Genomic DNA, 12,324 nt, shown 5'->3' with positions numbered 1-12,324 from the left:
CACACACACACACACACACACACACACACACCAGGCTGGTCACTAGAAACACATGTCGTTTTCGGATGCTTAAAAAGGTCCCGAGGACGTGGATATATGCCGTCCTCGGGGCTCACCCCCCCCAAAAAACGCGGGCTACACTCACAATTTTAAGTGGCAATTGGCCAGATTACTTCCACTAGCTAGCTCAGTTCAGGGTTAAGAAATTATGCCATTTCCGTCGACTGTCCCCCATTCAAGGTCATGCTTCAGGGAGCTAGCTAACAGGTCCCTGAATGTCTCTCAAGCAACCCTGAACATCTCTCCTACCCAGAGTGAAACCCATTGAATACAATAAATGTAACTTTAACAGCACCTTGTGAGAGATGAAGGAAGGCTAAACGATAATGAAAGCATCCCACTTCTATAAGAGCATGGCTAAGTCCTACCCAGAGTGAAACCCATTGAATACAATAAATGTAACTTTAACAGCACCTTGTGAGAGATGAAGGAAGGCTAAACGATAATGAAAGCATCCCACTTCTATAAGAGCATGGCTAAGAGTGTTGTCTATACTGATGCAGCCATGTAGCCAACAGCCATACTGTACTGATACACAGTAGAGCAGTTAGCTATAAGAGCATGGCTAAGAGTGTTGTCTATACTGATGCAGCCATGTAGCCAACAGCCATACTGTACTGATACACAGTAGAGCAGTTAGCTGTGCTCCTTATGCCTCTCTCAGGCTATGTACTGCTCCCCTGTGAGTTGAAGCTGGTCTGAAGCCGTCGAGCCTCAGTGCCTCGGAGCATCTCTGTCTTCTGGGAGAGAACCAAAACCATGGCCCTGATGGGCTGTCAGCTGTCTGGCGTCTGCCTCCCCCTGCCTGCTGGGTAAATTAGTCCTGCCTGTGGGGAACATGATAAATGGCCTCCATTTCTGCTGGGTTACCAGTGCCACATTCACCCGTCTCAGAAATAYGGCACTTCTCTACCTTTTAGATTACCTTTGCTTACCAGCCAGGTTGGAAAGTTAAAGGAACAGCCATGGTCATGAGTTTGGCCACATTTAGTGTAGAGATGTCCTATTAATCTCTTGGATTTCACTATCAACAAACCAAGATGTTTGAATATAAAAAGGTTATTCACACTCTCATCTCCCAGCACTGAAACAGCCTTTTACCTCAGCTCACCACAGCAGCAAAGAACTGCCATGGGCAAAGAGTTGGGCCACATTTAAGATGAATCGTATTAATCTTTTGGATTTTATTATCAACAAATATGTTTGGATATAAATACCGGTAGGGGTATTTATATAATGAAATGTTGCCCTTTCATGATGCTGAAGGCTTTGCGGTACTGTGTACTTTGCTACTTCTTTACAACCGTATCAAATACAACAATAAATAGCTTGCTACATTTGTTGTTGTTCACATCACTCTGACAATAATTGCAAACCAAGACTCCGTTTCCGATAACTGGTGATCACAAATAAATAAAATACCTCAACTCTCAATCAGGACAACATTTCTTTTGAGCTAACAGTTGTAACAGTTCTGAATAATATTTATTCTACAGACAGAGTTGATTTCATCTGTTTAATATCTCCATCACCAGGGGCAGATAGACTAGGAGGCTAGACTATTTCTCTATACACGGTCCAAAATTACCATGAGAGCTATTATCATCTTATCTTGGTCAGAGACCCATTCATCTAACTCTTTAAAGGTACAGTATAATGGGCTCAATCTCTCTCCCACTGTTTTGATTGGCCTTATTATGGAGAATTATTGTCCTTTTGCACCCCCTCTCTTTAAACCACTTCATCTTATTTGGGATATTGATGCAATTTTTCAGCATGAAGGTTAACCTAATTTTGGGGTCATATTATGTTATGTAACATTAATGCACGTAGTGTTTATAATGCACTCAGTGTTTATAATGTACTTAGTGTTTATAATGTACTTAGTGTTTATAATGTACTTAGTTTTTATAATGTACTTAGTGTTTATAATGTACTTAGTTTTTAAAATAATGTACTTAGTGTTTATATGCACTTAGCTGTTTCTAATGTACTTAGTTTTTTAATAATGTACTTAGTGTTATAATGTATCTACGTGTTTATAATGTACTTAGTGTCTTATAATGTACTCAGTGGTTTTATAATGTACTTAGTTTTTATAATTGGTACTTACGTGTTTTATTAATGCCCTTATATGTGTTTATCATGTACTTAGTTTTTTAATAATGTACTTAGTGTTTATAATCGTACTTAGTGGTTTATAATGTACTTAGTTTTTTATAAATGTACTTAGTTTTTATAATGGTACTTAGTGTTTATAATGCACTTAGTGTTTATAATGTACTTAGTTTTTATATGTATTAGTGTCTTATAAATGTATAACTTAGTGTTTAATAATGGGTATTTGTTTATAATGTCTTAGTTTTTATAATGTCTTAGTGTTATAATGGTACTTGTTTTTAATAATGTACTTAGTGTTTATAATGTACTTAGTGTTAATAATGTCTTAAGTGTTTTATAAAATGTAGCTTAGGTTTTCTATAATGTCTTAGTGTTTATCACTGTACTTAGTGTTTATCATGCATTAGTGTTTATATGTCTTCAGTGGTTTATAATGTACTAGTTTTTTATAATTGTCTTAGTGTTTATACTGTACTTGTTTTTATAATGTACTTAGTGTTTATATGTACTTAGTGTTTATAATCGTATTAGTGTTTATATGTACGTGTTTTTTAAAATGTATTAGTGTTTATAATGCCTTAGTGTTTATAATGTCTTAGTTGTTTATAATCGTACTTAGTTTTATATGTACTTTAGTGGTTTATAATGTAACTTAGTGTTTTATAATGTACTTTAGTTTTATTAATGTACTTAGTTTTTATAAATGTACTTAGTGTTTATAATGCACTTAGTGTTATTAATGTACTTGTTTTTTATATGTAGCTTAGTTGTTTATAATGTACTTAGTGTTTTATAATGTACTTAGTGTTTATATGTTCTTAGTGTTTATAATGTACTTAGTGGTTTTATTATGTCTAGTGTATTATAATGCACTTAGTGTTTATTAAATGTACTTAGTTTTTATAATGTACTTAGTGTTTATACATGTCTTAGTGTTTATAATGTCTGTAGTGTTTATTATGTTAACTTTTGTTTTTAATCTGTACTTCGTTTTTTATAAATGTACTTAGTGTTTATGCTGCAACTTAGTGTTTATAATGTACTTAGTGTTTATGTTTACATGCTTTAGCCACCGAGCTCGAGGAGACATCAGAGATATACTGTTTTGGAAGTCAGGTTGAAGAATGTGTTTTTGCCCCATCTTCGAGAGAATACATTATTTAGATGCACTTTTCGCTCTCTGCAGGGGTTCTGGTGTTCTGATTTCGCAGAGCTGCTCTGTTTAAAACAAAATATGTTTTCTTTGCTTCACACTGATCCCCAAATCCTTCTTTGAAGACTACAAAAAAATAAGAACTTGTGAAAAGACTGGCATGTCTATAGTAAGTTAGTTGAGGGTAGATTGAGAGGATGTGTAAAGGTAGGCTGATTACATCATCACTGAATATCAACCTTGAGCACAGCCATGACTTTTTCACACACTAACTTGTCTATCCTTTACTAGCCATATACTCATAGAGATATTTAATGTGCAATTCTCACTGCCATTTTGATATGATTCAGTCCCATATGTGGAGATTAAAGTATGGTAAAATTGCTAAGCATAATTTCTGTGTAATTGTGATGGTATATACAATTTCTGAGACTCCCCGCATAACTGTTATTGAGCCAAACATAACTTAATTTTTCTCATGGGTTTTAACACTCTAAAAATAATTGTCTTCTGCCTCATTCCAATTAAAAAATCAGAATGAGTTGTTGAGTGAACTCTTTATATCATGGACGAGGATGCAGACGAGAGCGTCGGCATTATGACAGCCAATCAACACCAATAATTTGTATTCTTTTTCAGGAAGTAGGCTAGACCCAGTACTGCAAAAGAKACTCTTTTTGTTTACCAAACCAAAGCAACATGTCCGACAAGTAATAGCTGCTAATGTTCACATACAGATGCCGGAATCTTAATTTGATCACATAACATTTTCCTACGCATCACAAAATCACGATTGAAATAAGTTTACTGAAAACCTGCAGTACTCTTTCTCTCCATGCAGGGGCAGTCGAGACATTCGGACCAGTGCCAGCTATCAAAATCATCCTCCCTATTTATCTCGCTCAATCGCTAAAGCACCAGACAAAATATGAATACATTTCCTACTGCTAATGTAGGCCTATAGATCCTATTACTGCAACATTCAAATGTCCATAAATGTATCTGAAATGCATCCACACACATCAACAACCTTAATAACACAAGATAGATATTGGTCTCTACTAGACATACAAGTGTCAAGTCTATCAGAATTGCAGCCGTACATTAGGCTACACCTCGTAAAACCCTAGTAAAACGGACTATCCTACTGATCCTTGACTTTGGCGATGTCATTTACAAAATAGCCTCCAACACTCTACTCAGCAAACTGGATGTAGTCTATCACAGCGCCATCCGTTTTGTCACCAAAGCCCCATATACTACCCACCACTGCGACCTGTATGCTCTCGTTGGCTGGCCCTCACTACATATTCGTCACCAAACCCACTGGCTCCAGGTCATCTATAAGTCTTTGCTTGGTAAAGCCCCGCCTTATCTCAGCTCACTGGTCACCATAGCAACACCCACCCGTAGCACGCGCTCCAGCAAGTATTTTCACTGGTCATCCCCAAAGCCAACACTTACTTTGGCCGCTTTTCCTTCCAGTTCTCTGCTGCTAATGACTGGAACGAATTKCAAAAATCACTGAAGCTGGAGTCTTATATCTCCCTCTCTAACTGTAAGCATTAACTGTCAGAGTAGATTACCGATCACTGTACATGTACACAGCCAATCTGTAAATAGCACACCCAACTACCTCATCCCCATATTATTACTTACCCTCTTGCTCTGTTGCACCCCAGTATCTCTACTTGCACATCATCATCTGCACATCTATCACTCCAGTTGTAATGCTAAATTGTAACTATTTCGCCTCTTTGGCCCATTTATTGCCTTACCCTCCCTACTCTTCTACATTTGCACACACTGTACATAGATTTCTCTATTGTGTTATTGACTGTACGTTTGTTTATGTGTAACTCTGTGTTGCTGTTTTTGTCACACTGCTTTGCTTTATCTTGGCCAGGTCACAGTTGTAAATGAGAACTTGTTCTCAACTGGCCTACCTGGTTAAATAAAGGTGAAATAAAAAATTAAATAAATAAATATACAGGATATGGATATATCCTATATGGAACTATAGCCTACTGTAGCCTATCAAAACTAATTGCACACAAAGGCCTATAAAATCAGATGTGAAGACCAGATGAAATTGAGAAAAGTGAGGTAGCCTATGGAATGGACTGCAATGGAGCATGAAAAAGAGTGACTCAGCCCATGATTCTGAGATCTACAGTATATATTATGAAAAAGAGTGACTCAGCCCATGATTTCTGAGATCTACAGTATATATTATTGAAAAAAGAGTGACTCAGCCCATGATTTCTGAGATCTACAGTATATATTATTGAAAAAGAGTGACTCAGCCCATGATTTCTGAGATCTACAGTATATATTATTGAAAAAGAGTGACTCAGCCCATGATTTCTGAGATCTACAGTATATATTATTGAAAAAGAGTGACTCAGCCCATGATTTCTGAGATCTACAGTATATATTATTGAAAAAGAGTGACTCAGCCCATGATTTCTGAGATCTACAGTATATATTATTGAAAAAGAGTGACTCAGCCCATGATTTCTGAGATCTACAGTATATATTATTGAAAAAGAGTGACTCAGCCCATGATTTTTGAGATCTACAGTATATATTATTGAAAAAGAGTGACTCAGCCCATGATTTCTGAGATCTACAGTATATATTATTGAAAAAGAGTGACTCAGCCCATGATTTCTGAGATCTACAGTAATATATTAGAAAAAGAGTGACTCAGCCCATGATTTCTGAGATCTACAGTATATATTATTGAAAAAGAGTGACTCAGCCCATGATTTCTGAGATCTACAGTATATATTATTGAAAAAGAGTGACTCAGCCCATGATTTCTGAGATCTACAGTATATATTATTGAAAAAGAGTGACTCAGCCCATGATTTCTGAGATCTACAGTATATATTATTGAAAAAGAGTGACTCAGCCCATGATTTCTGAGATCTACAGTATATATTATTGAAAAAGAGTGACTCAGCCCATGATTTCTGAGATCTACAGTATATATTATTGAAAAAGAGTGACTCAGCCCATGATTTCTGAGATCTACAGTATATATTATTGAAAAAGAGTGACTCAGCCCATGATTTCTGAGATCTACAGTATATATTATTGAAAAAGAGTGACTCAGCCCATGATTTCTGAGATCTACAGTATATATTATTGAAAAAGAGTGACTCAGCCCATGATTTCTGAGATCTACAGTATATATTATTGAAAAAGAGTGACTCAGCCCATGATTTCTGAGATCTACAGTATATATTATGAAAAGAGTGACTCAGCCATGATTTCTGAGATCTACAGTATATATTATTGAAAAAGAGTGACTCAGCCCATGATTTCTGAGATCTACAGTATATATTATTGAAAAAGAGGACATCTTAAGGTTTCTAGCGAACCTAAGATTATGAATCAACTCTCAAAATGTTGTTCAATTGTGGTCTGGGGTGGTCTAGTGGTTAGGACTGCTGCTTTCAGCACGCACATATAGGTCTACCAGGTCACCCTTCTGGCAAAAATAACTCAAACCCCCTAATTGACTTGACTTAGTTACCCATTTCAAATATGGACAGTGCAGGGATATTTTACCCCCGATCTTGATAAATGACCATACCAGACACTTTTATTTGAAATACAGTTGTATTTGATGGATAACATAAATAGGAAAACAAATAAAATAATAACAGTAGGCTACACCAACATTAGTTTCTATTCATACAAAGTGTCGGGTAAATTGCCACAGTAGATTTGCTGTGGTAAGCCAGGAAATACTTTTATTCAATTGTATGGTATGCTTGTCAAATAGATAAATCGTCCTTAGTCTGTTCAAAAAGGACTAAGTTGATCTGATGATAATAGCAACCAGAAGGCGGAAAATGAGGTAATGAGGTGACCAATAATGGTTGCAATTGAGATCAGCTGTGCGTGTGAATTTAGAACATATTGATGGTTTAACGAGACATCAGCTGGCAATAATCTAGTGCCATCAATGGTTGCAATAGGCCACTTGTTATTTGAATATATTCCAATACATTCTATTAGCCTATCCATTGTCACATAATTAAAGGTGTGAAAACCGATTATAGGCTACTGTTTGCGTTTCCCTGGCTGAGCTAATGAGCTCCTTTGGGACATCAGTTGATTGACAGATATAGGCCTCCTCTAGAACTATAAACTTTCCTCCAATGTGGATGCTATGCCATGTTTTATAGTTAGGCTGTGTATAATCTGTCAATATACAGTGCATTCGGAAAGTATTCCGACCCCTTGACTTTTTCCACATTTTGTTACATTATAGCCTTATTCTAAAATGGATTAAATAGTTTTTCCCCCCTCATCAATCTAAACACAATACCTCATAATGACAAAGCAAACACAACACTAAACAATACATTACTTGCACTATAACGGTGACAAACGGTGCCCACAAACTGTTAGGGCCCACATAAAGCTGGTTCAACAGCAGAGTCCCAACAGCAGTCCCAACACCTTACCACTGGCTATCAGCGGAGCCTTGTCTGGCAGTGAAACAGTTCATTCAGCCTTATTTACTACCTTTAAAAAAAACATAGCTGATTAAGCTGACTTGCTTAAACAAATGTGGTTTCTAATGACAATTGAGATGAACAAACTATGGCATAAGGGGACGACAAGCAGATAAGAGGCAATCTGGAATTTCGATTAAGACAATGAGCGAGCTAGGACGTACGTAACGTTAGTCAATATAACTATTTAATTAGCGACAGAATTCAGAACATGGGCCGTTCTTGCAGTGCTCTCCCTGTACACCAAGTCAGAACCATAGGTAAATAAAGGGGGCATATAAGCAGACAATGAAAGCTAGAACAGTTAGAACAGTAGGCGAAAATAAGATGGGTAAACATCTTACTACACAACATACACAACATACACAACATACAAGGGTGGCTATTTGAAGAATCTCAAATATATAATATATTTTGATTTGTTTAACACTCTTTTGGTTACTACATGATTCCATATGTGTTATTTCATAGTGTTGATGTCATCACTATTATTCTAGAATGTAGAATATTGTAAAAATAAAGAAAAACTATTGAATGAGTAGATGTGTCCAAACTTTTGACTGGTACTGTATAAACTCATYAAAAAAAAGAAACGTTCCCTTTTCAGGACCCTGTCTTTCAAAGATAATTCCTAAAAATCCAAATAACTTCATAGATATTCATTGTAAGGGTTTAAACACTGTTCCCATGCTTGTTCAGTGAACCATAAACAATTAATGAACATGCACCTGTGGAACGGTCATTAAGACACTAACAGCTTACAGGCGGCAGACAATTAAGGTCACAGTTATGAAAATTTAGGACACTGAAGAGGCCTTTCAATGCAAATAGTCCGGGTAGACATTTCCTTCATTGTTCAGCAATCTTATGGCATGGGGGGTAGAAACTGTTAAGGACCCTTATGGGCCTAGACTTGGCGCTCTGGGTACTGCTTGCAGTGCGGTAGCAGAGAGAACAGTCTATGACTTGGGTGGCTAGAGTCTGAAATTTTTGCGTGCCTAATTAAGATCCTAATGGTGAATTCTCATGTTTTATTAGTGTTGATGTGATCAAAGACTTTATCAACTTCAAAGGTTTCATCGACTGAGTCAGAAGCAGTCAGTGGGTCAATTGGGGGAATCATTGTCTTTTGAACCTGCAGCGTGAAACAATGCAGCTTTACACAAGCAGTCGTTACACTCAGAGAATAATAATCATATACAGTATGGGTCATGGGTTTTTCACAATTTCAAAAGTAAGGGATCAGAAACTATAAAAGGTTTATTTCTGTGAGTTATTTGTTTATCCTCCATATCTGATGTATTGGCAACTAGGGAACTTAGTTCACCATTAACGTCTACAACTCTAGGTTTACTGTACACACTGACTACTATAAAGACTGTAGTGTACACTGACACTATGCCCTCTGGTGGCCACTGGGCACACCTTAGCGCTGACCATCATCAATGGCTCCAGTGCAATGAGTAGTGGAATGGTTCACTGTAATGACTGCAGAATGTAGAATAAGGGGCAGTTGCAAGTAGGCCTAGATTATTGTACCAATTAACATAAAAATTATAATTTCTCTATGATAGACATATTGAAATGGCTTCAAATAAAATCGTGCTATTTAAAAGCTTTAAGGAGATAGACTTATCTACTGTCAACCAATACCCTTGTCTGCCTAGCAAAACACTAGGCAGACAAGTCCTAAAATTAATAGAACATTGCCTACAAAAAGTACTTGAAAGGCTTCTTTTCAAAAAGTACTTATAGAAGACTATATTGTGTCTACGTACAAATGTACGTCAATGTATTATGGGGTCCAAAATGATTGACACCCTTGATAAAGATGAGCAAAAATGACTGTATAAAATAAATAATTCAAATACTGAGTTATATTGTATGCTCAAAAAATTGGGAAATTATATTATTTTTTACGCATACAATTTCTCAGAGAAAGATATTTTGTGTAACAAGTAATGAAAACAAATCTCAAAAAGAATGGGTCAACATTATTGACTCCACTGTTTTCAATATCTTTCAATTCCTTACCTTGCGAGGGTAATGGCACAGAGCCTTAATCTAAAATGTTAGACCGCTCCTCCAAACAGAATCCTTACAGATCCTTGATATCATTCATCTGCCCTCTTCAATTCAAACCTCTGTTTTCACTTTTCAATGGGTTTCAGATCCGGAGAATGGGGTGTAAAAATATTGATTTTGTGGTGAATTTTGATGTGTGCTTGGGGTTATAGTCTTGCTGGAAGATCCACTTGTGGCCAAGTTTCCGTCCCCTGGCAAAGACATCCAGTTTTTGGCTAAAATGTCCTGGTAATGGGTGAAGTTCATGATGCCGTTTACCTTAACAAGGGCCCCAGGACCAATGGAAGCAAAATAGCCCCATCACATCAAAGCACTTTAAAGGCTTCTTTTTAAAGGTTTCTTTTCAAATAATACTTGAAAGGTGTTCTACCACAAGGATTTCAAGGAAAGTCGGTAAGTCAACAAACCGTTAAAATGGATGGTGTCAATGGTGGCTGAACAGCAGCCTCATTTGATAAATGAGACATTGAGCGAAACTACTACGAGCAGCATCAAAGATTACTGGTGAGAATATCCAATGTCTGGCCAAACTAGGAGATGAGTTGGGCTGTGGCATGAGAAGACGCCTTACGGCTTTCACTAGTGCTGGTTCAGCATAGTGGCCAGGCCTCACTGGAGGAGCCTGTTAATTGGAGCTGAGAGGATTGTCTTAAAATGGAAAGTTACGACAGAAGCCGCTGTCCATCTCTCTAATATTAGACCTCAGAGGAGCCTAGGGGCCGCATCTACCTACACAAACAACCAGCAAAGAGGTAGTGCAGTGGTCATCTTATCCAGAAGGTTAATGGTAGGGAAATAGGCTTAACTTCAACAAACAAGATAAAGTACCAATGCCAGCCATGTTGGTATGGTACGGTACAGTATCTCTCCCTGGGATCCATTCCCATGTTTAGCTGCTAATGTTTAGCTGATCATGTATTATTTTTGCAGTGCAGTAGAGGGTCTTTATCGGGAAAGAAACAGCTTCAGAGCATCAGTATGAGAGAGCGTTCCCTTTCTTTGATTTCACTGTATAGTCACGTTCCTATGATCAACTCTGTTTCTCTACACAGAAAATGCGTGTGCACACGTACACACGCGGTTAATATGCAGTGTGGTCAGTCATTCCTTTATTATAGTGTCAGCAGCCTCACAAAATGGCTTTAGTCTGGTAAAGTAATCACTTCTGACAGCTGGTCAGAGTAATGCTTCCTCCCTGCCGTAAATAAAGCAGACCCCTCTAATTGGGCAATGATTTAAGTCATTGTCCCGTTAGGAGGACAAGCAGGACATGGAAGGATTCATTGCTCTCCAGTGTAACATCTCAAAGTGCTCAACATTACAGCTAAGTCAACCAGGTGCGTTTTGTGTCTGTTTTATTTCTATTGTACAACATAATTATTACTGTTCCTGGTATAGAGCTGAAAGAGGATGAACTCTTCAGTTTTCATGGGCATTATGACATTTMATGTCTTCCTACATATTTCAACATGTCCGTTTCAACCTTAACCTTCACCTTAATCCTAATGCTAAAGCTAACCTTAAACAATCTCTTAACTACTGTATGAACCTCATCTCTATCTCAAAATGTAACCCAAAGGAGAGGGGAATGGGTGAATCCAGTGGGGTTAATGGGTGAATCCAGTTAGGTGAATGGGTGTATAGGTGAATCCTGTGGGTGCATGGGTGAATCCAGTGAGGTGAATGGGTGAATCCAGTGGGCGAATCCAGTGTGTGAATGGGTGAATCCAGTGGGTGTATGGGTGAATCCTGTGAGGTGATGGGTGAATCCAGTGTGTGAAWGGGTGAATCCTGTGAGGTGAATGGGTGAATCCAGTKATGTGAATGGATGAATCCAGCGAGGTGAATGGGTGAATCCAGTGGGTGAATCCAGTGAGGAGAATGGGTGAATCTAGTGGGTGCTTGTGAAAATCCAGTGAGGTGAATCCAGTGTTTGAATGGGTGAATCCAGTGGGTGAATCCAGTGGGTGAATGGGTGAATCCAGTGTGTGAATTCCAGTGGTTGAATGGGTGAATGCTGCTGGGTGAATCCAGTGGTGAATGGCGTGAATCCAGTGGGTGAATTCCAGTGGGTGAATGGGTGAATCCAGTGGGTGAATGGGTTAATCCAGTGGGTGAATCCAGTGGGTGAATGGGTGAATGCTGTGCTGAATGTAGCTGATCACTCATCCTCTGTGATGGACAGTGAGCCTCCCCTGGAGCTTTCTCATCCCACTGTCACACAAACATGGATGATCACTTTAACTAGGTGATACCTGCTAGAGCCTGCTTACCCCACAGGCAGTAAGGGTGATCGCCAGAACACTCAGCATGCTTTCTACCAAAGCAATTTCTACTCTCTTTACTTTTTACTTAGAGTTAATTTCAGAC

Source organism: Salvelinus sp. IW2-2015, linkage group LG9 (assembly GCF_002910315.2).
Source record: "Salvelinus sp. IW2-2015 linkage group LG9, ASM291031v2, whole genome shotgun sequence".
Classification (NCBI taxonomy): Eukaryota; Metazoa; Chordata; class Actinopteri; order Salmoniformes; family Salmonidae; genus Salvelinus; species Salvelinus sp. IW2-2015.
The sequence above is the reverse complement of the archived record's forward strand: the minus strand, read 5'-3'. Positions refer to the sequence as shown.